Raw genomic sequence first — 17,464 nt, 5'->3', positions numbered from 1 at the left:
AACATTTAAATAGAATTGTGAAGCTCATTTTTATATCTGCTCACTTTTTGATCATCACTCCAGTTGTAGCTTTCAAAAGCACAGGTACATCAACCTCCATATTGTTTTTGGATCGTTTTAGAGGTTGAGTGTGATCTAAATTGTATAGGGCATAGCTGGGATACCTGCTGGTCTCAGCTAGGGTGATTTGACATTGAGAAAAATCTGGGGACAGATTTTTATTGTCATGACTGGGAAGGTGCTGCTGTCATCATGGTGGGAGAGACCAGAAGGGTGTTAGACATTCCATAGTGCCCTGGGGTGAACCCCCAACATATTCCTCAGCCCAACCTCCCCACAAAGAATTGTGCCATCCAAGATGTCAGCAGTGCCATGGTTGAGAAATGGTGCTCTATGATACAATTAACACATTTTCCTTTTGAAGCCATTTGCTTTCTTGTTGCCTTGGTGATGTCATCACTTGCAATCCAGGGTTCTTATAATAGGAGGAGCCCGTTGCTTCTTCACAGGAGGAGATAGTGCCCAGGAGCCATTTGAGCACTGACCAGACCCAGAGAAGAACCTCATTCCTCTTGATTAGAGAGAATTATGTGTCTCCAGGTTTTAGAGGTGTTTTTATTCAGGGCTGATTTTTTTTTTTTTTTTTTTTTTTGTGGTGCTGGGGATTGAACCCAGGGCCTTGTGCATGGAAGGCAAGCACTCTGCCAACGGAGTTATATCCCCAGCCCTCAGGGCTGATTTGTAAGTTTAAATAGCACAAGGAAGCCTAGAATCCATAGGTCAGAGTCGCCTAGTGGGATCACAGAATATAGGCTGCAGGAATCCACTTTAAACTCTAATCTGACATGTTCGTTTTCTCAGTCTCTCCTAGCTTTTCCTGTTCCAGAGCATCCCCTGCCTTCTTTCCATCCTTATCCCCTTGGTGACCTCCTGGCTTTCTTCACGTCTTCCTTTTCTGGAGGGCTCCCTCTGTTCCGTCCTCTAACTCCTTTCCCCCTGATTCACTGGATTCAGTATCTCATCAATTCTCTTTTGCTACTTGAAACTTCCCCTGGGGTTTTGCATTTCACTGAAGCATCTTTCCAGCGATTTTTTTTTTAAAGAGAGAGAGAGAGAGAGAGAGAGAGAGAGAGAGAATTTTTAAAATATTTATTTTATAGTTTTCGGTGGACACAACATCTTTATTTTATTTTTTATGTGGTGCTGAGGATCGAACCTAGTACCCCCCCCCCCCCCCCCCGCATGCCAGGCGAGCGTGCTACCTCTTGAGCCACATCCCTTGCCCACGATTTTTACCCTTACTAGGAGAATTTTGATGAATAAAATGTCCATCTTAATGTCAATGTTTTCCCTCAAATATTTAATCATTTTATTCTACCCTTTCCAGCTCAATTAATTAACAACCAGATAATAATTATACAAAAAAAGAGAACCAAAGAAAAGAATCAGTTCACTTAAATATTTGTTTGGGACAGAAAAGAGACTTTTGTGATTCTAAACCAGATTTCTGATGCCTTAGATACTTAAATCCCCAAGTTTTCAGTGGAATAAACCACGTTTGTGTTTAATTTCATAGAGGTCTCAGGTTCTTGAGGACAGAATGTGGCAGTGACTGCTACATAAATGGAGGCTGTGGCTGATGATCCTGAAGTGTTGAAAGCTCCTATTATTGACATAGAGTATCATCTCACTAAAAGAATACATCTTAAGGCAGGATTATGTGCATTTCTACAAAGGTCTCTAATAGTTGCTAAGGGGAGGTTAGTGATTAGGATAGAGCTTCAGGGTGTGAGGGAGATCTTAGAGAAGGCTCTCCCACCCCATAAGTGGGAAACACTTAGATGTAGAATTAAGTTGGGTGGTCAATGGTCCTCTCTATTGTAGTATTTCTTACATTTTTATATGGGTTCTTAAAAGAGGAGAAGTATGCTATCTATATTCATTAAATTGAAGGGATAATGGGATATACCTTTCATTTGTACCTAACCTCACTTTGGGTAACATCCAAAGTCCCTATGCTAGTCTTTAAGATCCAGAGGCCATGGCACCATAATCTTGCTGACCCCTCTGCCACTGCTCTCCACCTACTCACTCTATAACACTAGCCTCCTTGCAGCTGTTCAGACCCTCTGGACATTCTGTCCCAAGGCCTTTGTACTGGCTCTTAACTCTGCCTGGAATGTTCTTCCCTAGTTTATCCACTTGGCTCACTCTCTCATCATCCTCAAGTCTTTGCTCCAATTCTCCTCAATGAGACCTCTTCTGGCCATACTATTTAACATTGCAAACCACTCCTTTTCCTTCTCTCCTTAGCTCTTTGGATCCTTTTCCCTGCCTAACTTCTTTTAAACCCCTTTTCATATTAATGATGTTCTAAGAAACTAAGTAATTTAACCATTTATAATATGTTGTGTTTATTTCCTGCCTGATCCTGTGGGGATTTTTGGCTGCTTTGTTTACAAATGTATCTTAAGAGCCTAGAGAAACAGTGCCTGGTTCCTGGCTCCTGTTGACCTCTGGGGACATCACTGCTGAAAAAGCAAAGGAGTTTGCTAAGCACCACAGGGACAAGAGGTGCACAGGACAACAGGATTTAATAAAGAATTCCTGCTGTGTGTAGGTGAGTTTGAAGATACCATGAAGGAAAACAAAATGGTTATGGGCACCATGTATTGCACTTTACAATTTTTCCTAAGATTTACCTTTCTGGCAGGTATCCAGGGATAGAAAAATGCTTAGCTGTAGGTGCTCAGAGGCAGCTATTCTAATGGATATTAAGTGTGTCTGCATGGCTGACAGAGTCCAAAGGGAGAAGGACATAGGCATTGACTAGTATGGCTAAGACATTTCTGGTTGCTCACATGACTTCTTCTTTTTTTCTTTTATTAGCTGTTGGTGGACCTTTATTTATTTTTATGTGGCGCTGAGAATCAAACCCATTGCCTCACATATGCTAGGTAAGCGCTCTACCATGAGCCCCAGCCCCAGCCCCTCACGTGACTTCTTATACCTGCTACCTCCCTATACTCAAGCCTTGTGTCTGTACCTGTGGCATGCCAGTCGGTTTTATTTTTATACTCAGACAAAGATGACAAACTCAAGATATCTCTGGATATAACCTTAAATACCTCTCAGGACCAGAATGAGACAAAACAACTTCATTTCTACCAGACACAAGACAAAGATGACTCATCAGACAAAACAAATCTAGTTTTACAAACCCACCTGCTCACCCTTATGGAGCTGTTTTAATTCAACACTTCAGTGGGCTTTTACTGAATTAGAAGGAAGATGGAAAGGTTAAGAGAAGATGAGAAAAATCATACTGGTGTATGCTTTACCTCCCCTGCCACAGCCTACAGATGCTGCCAGTAAGTTCCTTTTATGTATGGAGCTCTGAGTCTGAGCTCTGCGTCAGTGTAAGGAATAGGAGTCCGACTGCCTGGGCTAGCATCTTGTTTCCAGCATTTATTAGCTGTGTGACTTTAGGAAAGCTATCTAACTTTTTAAATTCCATTTTCCCATCTGTAAATGTATTAGATTATTGTGAGGACAAAGTGAACTAACACGCGTACTGAGTCTGCTACAGTGTCTTAATAAAGCATTATCTATGAAGCATATATATTACATCAGACTACCCATATTACACTTCTGGCTTTACTTCTTACTTTCTGGTAAACCTGGGGCAAGATACTTCACCTCACTTCGCTTCAGCTCCCTTGTTTTCAAGAGAGGCAAAAGAGGCAAATTACTGCATGGGATTTGTTAAGAGAATCCAATCAAATGATTTAGATTAGCAACTCAGGAAAAGACGTGGCATATAGCAAGTGTGCAGTAAAAGGCCACTTCCAATACTCTTTGTTTCTCCTAACTTTTTTTTATTGTGGTAAAATATCTATCATATAAAATTCACCATGGTAACCATTTTTAAGTTTAGTGATGTATGTTTGTAATGTACAACAATTACCAACATCCATCTTGGAACTCTTTATCTTGTGAAACTGAGACTCTGTACACATGAAACAGTAACATCTCACCCAGCCCACAGCCAGTGGTGACCACCATGCCACTTTCTGTGTCTATGACTGACTCCTCTTAAGTGATTAACTTATCTCACTTAGCATAATGTCCTTAAGGTTTATCGGTGTGTCAGGATTTTCTTTCTTTTTAAGGTTGCATAAGCATTTCCTTACTTTTTAAAGGCTGAATAATGCTCCAGCCACTGTTTTTTTTTTTTTTTTTTTGGTCCATTCATCTGTTGGTGGATACTTGGGTTGTTTCCAAGTCCTGGCTATTTCGAACATTCGAACAATGCTGCTAAAACAGAGGTGTGCGAGCATGTCTTAAGAAACAACTATCAACTATTTTGATTATGTATCTAGAAATGTAATTGGCATATATGTAGTAATTTTCCTTTTAATATTTTGAGATACCACCGTACAATTTTGTGCTGTGACTGTACCTTTTTACATTCATACCCAAAATACATGAGAGTTCTCATTACTCTACGTCCTCTCCACCACGTGTTATTGTCTATTTTTTATAGCATTCACCTTAATGAATGTGAGGTGGTAACTTTTATACTCTTATCTACCACCACAATCACTGCTATTACTATTACTATAATAATTTCTGTTGCAGAAACATTTGCTAGTTTCTAACTTCAGAGCATTTTCTAAGACTTTTTCTCTTACTTTGTGCCATGATTAAGGCCAATCTATAAAGACCCAAAGTAACTCACACTCATATTTGGAATGTTCTCAGTTACCAGAACTCTTTTCGATTTGTGATTAGATGCTATTTTGTATGATTGGAATTCTGGCAGTGTGATTGTCTACATAGCCTATATTTAGAATTTTAGCATATTTAGTCTATGGATAGACTGATGTTGAATCAAAGTATTATAGACTCTAAAATTTGGAGTAAAGATAACTGTGTTAAAATGCCAATAAGAGGGCAATATAATCACATCAGGAAATGGCATCCTCAAGACTGCTAAGTCTGATTTACTCTGGACATGTATTGCTTTTATATTTAAAACAAACTTTAAAAAATTACAGACAAAGTGTATGGTTAGTTATTTACAAGTTGAGAATTATCCTATAATTTATAGGTAGTATTCCTCTCCATAAGAGTGCATCCAGAACATTCTTAGGGAGTTGGCATTTTAAAATATAATGGAAATTAATATGCTTGAGAATTAACATATTAATGAAAGTTGAAAGAAGAGTGTTAGGTTGTGATGTTAAGCTCAAAAGAAAGTAAGTGACCCTTTTATAGAAGGGGAATTAAAAGTGAGTCTTTTTCTGCAACACAGACATGGCCCAAGAATTTAACCGTATTGACTGATTGCGATTCATCCAGGAATATCTAAAATGCAGGAGGCTTTCATTGGGCAGAATGGCTTCATAATGTTTCTGTAAGAACATCCCACATCCTGTACTTTCCTTCTGTAAACATTTGCTCTGAGGTTTGGGCTGTTGCATGGACTCATCAAGCTAGAGGAAATGGGTACCCTTCTGCTTTGTCTTATATTGTTATTCGGGACATGCTCGCTTGCAGATATGTCTCTTGGGAGTTTTTTTCGGCATAGTTCAATGCCTGCATATCCCTTCTGTCTCTAGGTCAATGAATAAGATCAAGTTTCTGAATCTCTAAAGTTGGGATTAGATTGTTGACCTTGGTGTAAGCCATTTATTGAAATTCCGTCTGAAATACTATCCTTGAGTTCATATTATCACAGGTATTTATTCTAATTTTGTGTTTAAGAAGTATATTGTTAATATTTATTTTTTTTCAATTTTAAATTGGATATACAAAGGAAGGAAAAGTAATGAAAAGCACTGATAGTAGTAGATGCTGACAAAAATGCAGAGAAACTTGGATGGCTCCTATAATGCTGGTAGGAAGGTAAATTGGGACATCTACTCTGGAAGACAGTTTAACATTTTCTTTCTTTTTTTTTTTTTTAATAGAGAGAGAGAGAGAGAGAGAGAGAGAGAGAGAGAGAGAGAGAGAATTTTTTTTTAATATTTATTTTTTAGTTTTCGGCGGACACAACATCTTTGTTTGTATATGGTGGTGAGGATTGAACCCGGGCCGCACGCATGCCAGGCGAGCGCGCTACCGCTTAAGCCACATCCCCAGCCCAGTTTAACATTTTCTTATAAAACATCAAACATCTACTTACCACTCTTGGGCATTTATCCTAGAGAAATGAAAACTTATGTTCACACAAAATCCTTTACATAAATGCTCTTGGCAGTTTTATTTGTAATAACCCTAGTTGGACACAACCCCATTCTTCCAAAAGATGAATGGATAAAGAAACTGGTAAATCTATGCTATGTAATATTACTTTGAAATACAAAGGAGTGAATTATTGATGCACACACCAGATTGGATGGATGTCAAGAGCATTTCAAACTCAGTGAAAAATGACATACTGCATGATTCCATGTATGCCATATTCTTGAAATGCTCCAATCCTGGACATCAGGTCAGTGGAGACAGATTAGTGGTTGCCAGGTGTTATAGAGATGGAAGGAGGCTATAACTCTAAAAGGGTATCACAGTGGAGTTCCTTTGTGGTGATGGAATCCATAAACATGATAAAATTTTATAGAACCATATGAAGCCATGAGTACATGAAAATCAGCCAAATTTGAATAAAGTCTATAGTACAGTTTATAGTCTTCCTTTTTTTTTGGGTGATGATAGGGATTGAACCCAGGGCTAAATATATGCTCTATATCTGAGTCATACTTCAGCCCCTTTTCTTGGTTTTGATAATACGCTGCAGTTATTTAAGTTACCTTTGGAGAAAGTTGGGGGAAGCATACAAAGTAATTTGTGTGCTATTTTTATAGCTTCTTGTGAGTCTCTAATTATTTCAAAATAAGTTAAAATAATGATTACATTAACTCATCAACTATGACAGATTTAGTTATTTCTTTAGTGGAAGGTAATGCAGGAAGGAGGGAGAGAATGAATACTAAACTGCTAATCAGAACAGCCCTACTTCTAATTGTTTATTCTTCTGGGAATATTTCTTATGAAGAAAAAAATCCCTGGGATAAAGTTTGAAAACTACTTCTAAAAAGGCTGTAGAAAGTTCTTGAGACAATGAAAAACAAGTAAATAAGTAATTTAATTTTTAATCAGCAAAAGTCTTCATATTTGAAGTGATCTGTCATTTATTTTAACTAAGAGTTATAGCTTCCAAGAAAAATAATTACAAATAGTCTCATATTAGACAGAATAACAGAATCGGATTCTTTGTTATGAAATTACCAATGCCAATCTAACCAGAGCTAAAATACTATTTATTCTATTTCAGGGAAATTATATTGTTGATGGGCTCTCCTTAGAACTCATTTAAAAGCAGCAATTAGCTGGTAGAGCGGTGGTTGTTTGATCTGAGATCCTGATAGGTAAGATAAGACTGTTGCAGAACTATTTAGCTTAGCCAAACACAGGATTGGTTGTCAATATAAACTGCATCTCAAAATATTCAAGAAGTCTTTGCTTCCATGAAAATTTCCTTCCATTTTGGTTTTTGAACTTCAGAGCGTGTAGAAATGTTTGCAGCAGCATTGGGACAATGCTTTCCTGATCCGATGTGAACAAACATGGTTTGGACCCCTCACTCTCTACACCCAGCCCATTTACCCAGGGTCCCAATATGTCTCTTCTTCCGGTGACCGAGGCCTGATTACTGCTGTGGGACAGAGGAGTAATTACAGAGTCAGCCCTGTGGTCGTCTTCCAGGAAATGGCAAGTAGCACTTGCCCTGGAGTGTCCCGGCAGACTTCACTCAGGGGACAACAGGAAACGCATGCCTTATAAGGACATCCTGCAGCATCTGCTGCTGTTTCTTGTAGAACTGGAAGGTAGACATGTTCTCTTTCACCATTTGCACCACCCTTTTCTAAATCCATTGGAAGATTTTCATTTAAAAAAATTTGTGCCTATATGGTGAGCCCCCAAAGAACCTAAATGTCCTTTCACATGAGAATTTTTGATACTTGCTTTTGACTTTCCTCTGACTTCCAGTGACTTCCAGAATGTTTTTGCAGTCCTTTCAACACTGTTATCTTACTGCCAAGTCTGCTGGAAAGTTCTTCAAAGAGCTTCTCTGCTTTTATCATTTATTTGGAAGAATAGTAACTTCATTAGTTTGTGGCCAGAAATGGATTACAAAAATATAGCTCAATTCTCAGAATTAAGCTTACTGGTTGCAGAAATTCAGCTATTCTCTGAGGTGTTAAATTTCGACGTGTGATATGAAATTAGAGCAGGAGGAGAGGAAGTAGGTTGTTTGTGGGGAGACAAGTCAGACAGGATCTTCTCAGGTGTCCTTACTGTCTATTGCCCTTGGCAACTTGTCCCATTTTCCTCCCACAAGGGGGATTTTATAAGATTTTAATGTGAAAGGAGGCCATGGCGGAAAAAGCCTTGGGATAATACTATGGGATATTACATGGCCATTAACAATAATAAATTCGGGCTTATCTAAATAATTTGCTGGTTTCTACAAATTAATGTCAAATGAGAAAGGAAAAAAGAAAAGATGTGTGGACACTCAGCATTGATCTCTCTCCCTTGTGGCTTGCACCTTCGGCAGGGACAGCAGTGGTAATTTGGAGCCTGTGTTGGATACACACAGACCCTCTCCCTGACCCAGTGGCTATTTCATCTACCCAGCCAGGGTGACCAGTGGGTTGCTGATGGCAGAGGCTGACTGATATCAACCAATCAGGACTTTTTTTTTTTTTTTAACCTGGTTGCTTGGTAGCCCTTCCATGTAGGTGCATTTAGTGGTGTTAACCTGTGTTTGGAAACACTTCATGCTTCAGCCTTGTCTTCTAATGTCCAACTACATGACTGTTTCCAAAATTTATTTTATCCTATATTCCAATATTTTCTCTTTTAGGCCCCTATAATGGCTTGAACAGCGCCGCCCTACCCACAAATTCTGGTCTACCTGGAGCCTCAGAACATGACCTTGTTTGGAAACAGTCTTTGCAGCTATTATTGTTTTAAAATCATGAGATGAAATCATCCTGAATTTAGGGTGAATCTGACATTCAATGACTAGTGTTCTTATAGGATGAGGAGAGGACACAGAGGTGCACACAGAAGAATGAAGTGCAACAATTGAAGAAGAGTGTGGAATGATGAGTCTGCGCAAGGCAAGGAATGCTGAAGGATTGCTGGCAATCACTGGAAGCCAAGAGAGAGGCGTGGGATGCTTTCTTCATCAGAGCTTCCAGACAAACCACCTTGCTGGCATCACCACTGCTGTCCCTGCCGAAGGTGCAAGCCACAAGGGAGAGAGATCAATGCTGAGCCTCCTGAACTGGGAGGGAACAAATTGAAGCCACCCAATGTCTGGCCATCTGCATGTCAGTTGTAGGAAACTGGTATAGTTCCTGAACAGCTGGCCAAGCATTTGCTACTGTCCATAAGTCTGTGTATTCTGTGATCCGTGCCCCTTTCAGCCAAACTGGATGATCAGGAATACAGTCTGAAACTTTACCCATGGGATGGAATTCATCATTTAAGGCCACCCCTAAACTTCCATGAAAGCAATGGATGTCATACAATAAATGTTGAAGAGAATGTAGATCAATAGATTAGCTTATGCTTTATTGGTGGGAGCACAAATTGGTTCAACCATTTTGAAAAAAGTTGTCATTGTCTGTTGAACTTGAAGTTTGACATATTCTATAGTAAGTAATGCTACTTTTACACATATACTATACTAAAAAAAGTTCATGCACATGGAAGTTAGGAGATACAGACAAGAATTTCCATAGAAGCATTCGTGTTTAAAATTGTAACAACTTAAAAATGTCCAAAGTCACAGTAACAAAACAGAAAAATTATGGCACATTCACACAATAAAATATTGCAAAGAAAATAAATTTACATAAATGAATTCTAGAAATATAATTTGAGGAGAAAGCAAGCCCTTAAAGATTACATATATATCACAATATCCTTTTAAAAATGTTATGACTCCAGCTGGGGATGTGGCTCAAGCGGTAGCGCGCTCGCCTGGCATGTGCGGGCGCTGGGTTCGATCCTTAGCACCACATAAAATAAAATAAAGATGTTGTGACCACCAAAAAATAAAAAAATCTCTCTCTCTCTCTCTCAAAAAAAAAAATGTTATGGCTCAAATGCCCCCGAGTTTAATCCCTGGTACTCAAAAAAAAAAAAAAAAAAGAATAGAAGAAAAAAGTTATAAGCAACTAATACTATCCAAAATACTTTTAATGAAATATTTATATTGTGGTCAAACTGTAGTTCTAAAAAGCAAAGGGAAGAACAATACAAGTTGCAAAGTAGTGGTTACTTTCAATGGAAGGAGGCAGGGCACAAGATAGAACAATTTAGGTAAAAGTTAGAAATTCCAAACATTCTAATTTTCATGATGGTTGGTGTAAACACAGATATTTATTTTTTAAAGAACAAATCAGTATATTAATAAACAACAGATTAGAGAAGGCCATGGCTGAACCAAGAATGAGAGAGTGTTGTAGACCAAGCAACGAAATTAATCAAACATTAAGCACCTGATAGGAGAGACACAACCACTCGATTTTTTATTGTACAAAAAAGTTTCTAGTTGAATCAGCCTTGGGGGCAAGAAAAGGCCATGATCTGGGATAGGAGGAGAGACAGGATAGGGACTGAAAGACAAAGGGAAAGAAACCTTGAGAAAAATCACAAAAGTGGCCTAGGGAGAAAGGCTTGTGAGAAATTCCCTGTGGGGTGTTCCAGGGTGTTCATTATAAATTGTTTCCTGTTCTTAGCTCTGATGTCAGCAACCTCCAGTATCCAAAGCCCACAGCAGCATTTTGCTACATAGATCAAAAACATAATAATAAGTAATAAAAGCCTTTTCATTCACCACTTAGCTATTCCACACTAATTTTTTGAGTTCCTACTGCTTGGGATATAGCACAAAGGACTGAGTTGCAGACAAAACAAAGTGTCTTTTCTCATGGAGTTTTCCAGATGATGCTAAATGCTATAGCAAAAACCAAAGCAGAGAATAGGAGATGCGGAGAGCCAGAAGTAGCAGTGATTACATTAGTGGTACAGACTGTTTCAAACCTGGAGATTTTTCACCTTGTATACCACATTCTCACCATGGTAAACATGGTAAACATGGTGAGAATGTGGTATACTTTCAATAAAACCTATACTTCCAATTTTGAATTTCGATCCTTTTCCAGATAGTAATATATGGTCAACACTCTTAGTGATTTTGGGCCCTGTCCGCGAGTTTAGCTTCCAGTCAGCCAGTTGATTATGAGGCAAACAGCAGAGGCTCTACAGTGTACTATGTTGCTACCATTTTTTTTTTGATCCAAGTATTCAAAATAAATTGCATGAAGTATTCAACAGTTTATTATATAGTAAACTTTGTGTTGATTTTGCCTAATTGTAAGCATTCTGAGCATGTTTAAGGTAGGCTAGCTAAGCCATGATGTTCATTGGGTTAGGTGTATTAAAAGATTTAAGATGATTTCAGTTAACCATGAGTTGTTTCATCAGCATCTTTATATACAAATGGGAAAACAACTAAGGCACATATTTACAGAGCTAATAAGTTTGATACTGTGATTGCCGTTCAGGAAGTCTGACTCCTGAGTCTGTGGCTTTTATCCCTTTATAATACCATCTCCAGTAAATACCAGTGAGATTAACAGAACAGTAGTATACAAGTTCCCTCAACAGCAATGGAATAAACTGCCTCAAAGAAAAGTGCAAAAGCTCTTATTGACCCACCATTTTAAAGTTTCCTGTTAAGATGCTTTGGAAGAACTTGCTACCTTCACTTTTTTAGGTCTTTCAAGTTTATGATTATCGGCTCAAGAATGCTAGAAGAAAAGATGATTCATTGGTGCCCAAAGTAAGGTGCAGCATGTTCTAAGGGAAAATAGTCCAGGGTTAGTTGATGACTAAATCTAAGTGCCACATATGATATGTCCTTTTATTTTTAGGTGCTCCAGGAAACAAAGATAATCCAGGTAAAAGCACATTACAAACTCTTAGTAGACTTACCAGACAGCATAACCTAAGCATTTATTTTGAGTAAAAAGAACTTAGTATTTTTCCTCTACAAAGCTCACGTAGTTTGCTTTCATACCACATCTTTTGTCTGTAGTAATCACTTCCTTCTAAAATACACAGAAACTTTTGCTTGCATGAAGGAGACTTTTCTGAAGTCCTTTCTCCACTCCATTCCATAGTGAAATGTATTTTTTTAAGTCTTAAGTTGCCCGTTCGTTTTCTACATCTATTTTAGTATTTCCAGGATTTGAAACACATACGTGAACACACACACACACCCGATAAACACCATCTCTTAAAAAAAAAAACAAAGCAAAAACACAGGTTTGTGAGCTCATAAGTTCTTTATTTGGAAGTTTCTCTTCAAATCCCATAATAAATTTGTCCTTAGGAGCACAAGCAAGGTAGGCTGTTTACAATGAAACACCAGGCCATTATTTTTTGATCTAGAAAAGTATCAGGGTATCTGGTAACCCTGACATTGATGCTTAGAAACTACTCGTGACTGCAGAATTAACCCTGGAATGCACACATGCTAACCTATCCCATTCTGTTAAAATAATGCAGACGGGGCCCACTGAATTGATTTCATAATTCGTTATGAGTGATGGCCAACTCTTTGAAAAGCATGTGCCCTCAAGTGAGACAGCCCTGGCGTCACAAGTGATGGCTTTCAACTTGGTCTGAACATCAGAATTACTTGTAGAACTTTTCAATAGTATGAATGCCCAGTCTCACATAGGACCTATCGAATCAGAACATCCAGGAGTTAAAGGAAAGTTTCTAAAATTTCTCACTTGACAGATTTGGGACAACAGTTGGGTTGGGGGAGTGATAAGAACAGCAGGTTCATTTGTCACTGAGAAGTGAAAAAAGTGAAGTGCAGGGGTGGATCTAGGTTTTGTGAGGCCTAAAGCATTTAGTTTTATTCTTTTAAAGAAAAACAGTACAAAATTAGGTAAGAAAGCAAATGCTTTTGTATAGAATGAGAAAATAAACTCCAACAAATTACAAATTAAAAAACTGATAAATCTCATAGATATAAAAATAATACTTTTACTAAATTAACTTTATCACACAGGTCTTTGATACTTTCTATTTTACATTTATTAGACTGATAATTTCTGACAACAGAGGCTCTACAGTACTATGTTGCTACCAGCTCTTTAGCATGGTTGATCAGAGTTTATTGTTTACTGATGATAATCAAGAAGGTTCTTCCAGCCTCCTGGCTTATTATTGGGAATGTCATATAAATTATTTTTTGTTGTCATACTAGTTTTCTGGGATGGCCATAACAAAACACCAAAGACTGGGAGACTTAAACAACAGAAATATATATTTTCACAATTCTGGAATTCAGAAACCAAGAGCAAGGTGTTAGCAGCTTTGGCTTCTTACTAGGCCTTCCACTTGGCTCACAGATGGCCCCTCTCAGAGTCATTTCAATGGTTCCTCTCGCTGCCTTGTTTGTGTCCTGATCTGCTCCTAGAAGCACACAGGTCATACTAGGCAAGTGCTCTACCCAGTCCCAACATATGAATATTGAAGGGGTACAATTCAGCCCCCAAATTGTCAGATTTGGAAAAACACCTTCCAAATTTCTTTCATCTATGAGTTAAAGATTTTAGTACATTAAAATATTACCTATGCAATGATTGGTTTTAAATACTTGGAATCATTAATATTTTATGAGTTTGGTATTGGTTTATTGCAATATCTTTGTAAATGCCAAATCAGGAAAAAGAAAAAAGTAGGAAAGAAAAAGAAAAATTGAAAACATTTTTCTAGCAATTCATTTTTCCTCATTATTTAGATTTTCAAACAATCCATGTATATATTGGTTACATTTAAAATTTTCTTAATAAATTACCACTTTGGGTATGATCTGAAAAAGATTTTACAGTCCTTTTCTCAACATTAGATTAATTTGAATTTATTTCATTTTTTATATTTATTGCTTCTTGTTTTAGTTAGCTTTTTCAGTGCTGTGACTAAAAGACCTGGCCAGAACAATTGTAGAGGAAGAAAAATTTACTGGGGGGTGGGGTGGGGGAGGGTGCTCAGGGTTTCAGAGGTCTCAGTCCATAGACAGCCAGCTCCATTCTGCTGGGCTCGAGGTGAGGCTGAACATCATGGAGGAAGAATGTGGTAGAGAGAAGTAGCTCACATGATGATCAGAAGCAGAGAGATTCCACTCACCAAATACAAAGTATATATCCCAAAGTCTTGCTCCCAGGGACTCACCTCCTCCAGCCATATCCCACCTGCCTTCAGGTGATTCCATCAAGGAATTAATTCACTGATTGGGTTAAGACTCTTATAACCTGATCATTTCTTCTCTAAACCTTCTTGCAATGTCTCACACATGAGCTTTTGGGGGACACCTCACATTCAAACCATAACACTTATGTTTTATATTCAATTAATTTTTTATTTTAACTTGTTCTTGGGCATTTAATAAATTTAAATTAAGAAGTAGCTATGCCTTATATAAGTCTAAATCATTCATTTGTAATTTCTCATTGTTTTAAAATAATTCCCAAACTCGTCAAATTACAGTTGAGTTTTATTGTCATTTTCATGACAAAAGAAATCATGATGTCTGGTGTTTTTACTATTGTGTATCATGCATCACTGAGTATATAATCACCAGGAAAGAACTTCAGTTTTGACAAGGCATAGAGAGGAACTGAGTGCTCCACTGCTACTTTGCACATCAGTTGCTGGAACCATCTTTACAGACTACCTCCTGTCTGCATCCAGTACATATACCTTGTTTCTCATTGACTACCTGCATTCCTGGTGCTGATTGCTGTACAAGGTGTTCATTTCTTGAACTGCCTCTGTCCCTGCCATTTCACAGTGCCAGGTGAGTTGGCATAGGTGGTCAGGGATTCCTGGAACTGTTTCTACACTGGGACAGTTAACATGGAAATAGCTAAACCACAAAAATATATTCTACTCAACTCAAACTGAATATGTCCCCATTTCACTTTCCATGTTGACCAGATTCCAAAAGACCCTGTGGCTGCTCCAGCATCTGTAGGGATAAGGAAAAGTGATAGAGGTCCTTACCAATTGTGGTTAAAATATCTCATTTTGTAGATTTCACAAAAACAAACAATGTTTGAATATATTGCTAGGGCCCTCCCAGACTTCTGAAAGGAAGGTTCTATATCTTAACCTTCATTATTTTTATGAAACTCTGATGCTGACAGATACCCAGAAGCTCTGTCCCTATAGTATAAGTGGTCATTTGAAGTGTCCACCTACAACAATGGTTCTCCAAAGCATGTCTATAAATTTGTGCCAGTCCATGATAAATTTATCAGTAATATGGAATGAAATGAAAAAGATAAGGGCACTTTGATGCAAATGTATCACACAGGGTTGCCGGCTATTTTTTCTTGAGAGGAACTATATATATATATATATATATATATATATATATATATATATATTTAAATGAGAAATACCTTTCCTATTAGTTTAATGCTAACATATCCTGACTTATTTGAAATATTGCTAACAATGGTGAGCAAAATATCTAGTTTGCAAGCTTATGATTGTCCCACCATTTTCTGGTTCTGCTGTCATTGACTCCTCTCAGCATGCTAATCTGGTGTGCTGTGACAAAGTACCATAGACTGGATGGCTTGTAATTGGCAGAGATTAATTTGCCTCAGTGCAGGAGGCTGAAAGTTTGAAAACAAAATGCCAAACAAGGTGGGGGTTCTGTGAGAGTCTTCCTGGGTTAAAGATAGTTAACCGGGGCCTGGGGAGAGGCTGAACTAATCACTCTCAAATTCTCCACCTCCTCATACCTTCACTTTGGGGTTGGGATTTCCATATATGATTTTTTTTTTTTTTGGGCAGTCTACATAAGATGACAACTTCAATACCTAAAATGTTAACTTTCTATTAGTGTACAACAAGTGACTTAAAGCACTACCCAATAATTATTGCACAATTCTGTAAGTCAGAAGTCTGACATAGTGCCAGGATCCTTGGCCCATGGCGGGGGGGGGGGTCCCCTCCCTCCTGTTGGGAGGTAGTGAAGCCTTGGAGAGGTGGAGCTCAGTCAGAGTAAATTAGGTCACTGGGAGCATGAAGGGGAATATTGGGACCCTAGTCCCTTTCTCTTCCAATTTCGCTTCCCAGCCATCATGAAGAGAGAAGCCTCTGCCATTTGCTTCCACTGTGATGCACTGCCTTGCTTCAGGCCCAAGAGCTCAGGGCCAAGTGACCATGAGCTGAAAGCTCTAAAATTATGAGCCAAAGTAAAACTTTCCTTCATATAACTTGATTATCTCAGGTTTTTGTTACAGTAATAGAAAGCTGACTAATTCACATAGTATGACTATGTTCTCTTCTCAGAGTCTTATAAGCCCAAATCAAGGTGTCAGCAGGTATGTATGCTTTTCTGCAAGCTCAGGGGAAGAATTAATTTCTAACCTCATTCAGCTTGTTGGTAGGCTTCAGTTCCTCAGTCTTAGAACTGAGGTTCCCAATTCTTTGATTTGTTGCTCTCTCCATCTTCAAGCCAGCAATGGTGCATCAAATCCTTCTCATGCTTCAAATCTATTTTTAAGGCTCTGCTGTTTTTAAGACTCAAATGGTTACCTTGGGTCTCCAAGTATGCCACAATAATTTCCTCATTTTAAGGTCAACGGGTTAATAATCTTAATAATATCTGCAAGTCCTTTTTTGCTATGTTAGGTAACATATTCTTGGGTGAAATTCAGGAAGACAAATGTCACTGGGGCCAAAATTCTGTCTAATATAGAAATATCCCACAGGGATAGCTTTCTGTCTTATTCTTTTTGTTGTTGTTGGTTTTTTGTTTCTCCAACAGAGTACATGAGGCAGGATAATTTTTCAAGAAATAAAGTTTATTTTGGCTGATGGTTCTGGAGTCTGGAAGTCCAAGATAAGGCAGCTACATGATATTTTCATGGGGCTTAAATATAGGGAAGAAAGTAGAAGGGCAAGTGGGCACATGTGGACGAGAAAGAATATGTGAGCTGGACTTGCTTTATAACAATCTATTTTCATGATGACTAAGTCATTCCTATAAGAATAAGAACTCACTCACTTGAGAAAGGCATTGACCCATTCATGAGGGCTCCACCTCCATGACCCAGACAGCTCTCATTAGCCCCACCTCCAAACACTACCATAAAGACAATCAAATTCCAATGTGAGTTTTGGAGGGGGCAAACATATTTTAACCATAGTATCTTCCTTCTCTTTTCACTCATATTCTAAATATGAGTGAAATATATGTACTACTCCCAAGAGGTCTGTAGTACATTGCAACTCTTGCAACTGGAAATATCAAATGTCATCAGTTTTTATCCTCTAATTATAA

This window comes from Marmota monax, unplaced genomic scaffold, assembly GCF_021218885.2.
Source record: "Marmota monax isolate L192 unplaced genomic scaffold, Marmota_monax_Labrador192_F-V1.1 WCK01_AAM20220418_F8-fsc00128, whole genome shotgun sequence".
Lineage (NCBI taxonomy): Eukaryota > Metazoa > Chordata > Mammalia > Rodentia > Sciuridae > Marmota > Marmota monax.
Note: the sequence above shows the minus strand (reverse complement) of the source record.